Consider the following 1,724-nt stretch of genomic DNA (forward strand, 5'->3'; position numbering starts at 1 on the left):
CCCTGGAGACCCACTGCTTGTGACTGGTGTTTGAAGTGAGGGCAGTCTCTTGAGACTGAACCCTAAACCTGTGGAGTCTGATGCTAATTCCCTAGTGTCAGAAATGAATTAAATTCTAGGACACGCAGTTGCTGTCTGCAGAGTTGGAAAATTGGTTAGCGTGGGAAAAAAAAAAACCCACACATTTGGTGTCAGAAGCATTGTAAGCAGAGAAACCATTTTTTTACCCAGAGACCAACCCGTGGGAACTTTTCCTCAGAAAGGTTTTATTGGCAATTGCTACAATGGAAAACAGAAGGGGTAACAGAAATAACAACCCCAGGATTATGACAATGCTTTGAGAAATTTTATAAAAACCTTAAAGTTGCTGAATTCTAGCTTAGACATCAATCAACCCAAACCCTTCCTTGTCCCTTTCAGGCCTCCAACTAGCCCATGGTGTCAAAGTGGGTTCTTCTGGCTAACTCCTTCTTCCACCAGAACCTTCTATCAAGTGCTGAAGCTTCATCCAAGCTCCCACTCCACACCCCTCGCCCTGGGCCTCTAGGTTTCCAATCAGTCATTCATCCCATGGCCTTGCCCTGCAGGAAAGGCATGAAAGGAACCCCATTCATCTCTGAACACCAGACTGAAACCAAATAATCATCTGCCAAAGTGTAAAACGTAACTGTGTCTAGAAACCCAGACCACTAAAGCTGGAAGCACCTTAAGGATTTAAATCTACCTTTCCCACTTTGCAGATAGAAAATGGGGTCCCAGAAGAGGATTTTAGATCTAAGACCAACGCAAGTTTCTGGACTCCTAGTTGGATGTTCATTAAAATGGGTCACACCAGTCCCCCGCCTGTATATTTAACATTGTCAGACCAAAACCAAATAAGGAAGAGAGAAATAGTCTTCAAACACAATGGAACTTTCCCTCAGGAGACTTAGTAGGGCCCTCAGGGGTCTGGGAAACCCCACATGAGGGACCCTCCGGCCTTCCTTTGTGCCTTGCTCCCCTCACCACAGTCCTGCCTCACAAGCCTTCTCTCAGACCCTCCTGCACACCTGGTCCTTCCAGTCACCAAGTCCCAGCATGCTGCTCGTCTGCTGAAAGGCTCCCATCCTCTTCTCAAAAGGGTTGTGCGTTTCAATATTTGCATTATTATTGCAATATTATTGCAATAATATAATATATTTGCATATATATAATATAATTGCATATATATGCATATATATGCATATATATGCAATTATATAATTGTATAATATAATATGCAATATTATTGCAATATTGCAATATTATTAATATTATTAATATTTGAGGGCCCAAGTTTGGCATGTATACTAAGTGAGGGTCTATTTAGTAGAGACAGACTCTGAATGCTGTCTGACACTTAGATGCTAATCACAGAATGCCCCTAAACCCCATCCTCTGCCAGGCTTTCCCTGGGCACTCTACCCCACACACCACACACACCCAGATGCAAGTTCTCTTTCTTAGCATCAGTTCATCTCTTCTTTGCACCTACCTCATCTGTCATTATTCTGGATCTTTGCTTCCCAACTGTTCACTCTGCCTCCCCAGCTAGCCTGGGGGCTGCACAGGACAGAGACTGTGCCTGTCCTAGTCACTGTTGTGACTATCATAGCCCCTATTCCCATGGCTGGTGCATCGTGTGTGTTCACAGCAGATACAGGGGGATCTATGCATGGATAAGATGAAATCACAGAAGCAGGACA

The sequence above is a fragment of the Puma concolor genome, chromosome D1, assembly GCF_028749965.1.
Source record: "Puma concolor isolate L17-30 chromosome D1, mPumCon1.1.hap2, whole genome shotgun sequence".
NCBI classification, from domain to species: Eukaryota; Metazoa; Chordata; class Mammalia; order Carnivora; family Felidae; genus Puma; species Puma concolor.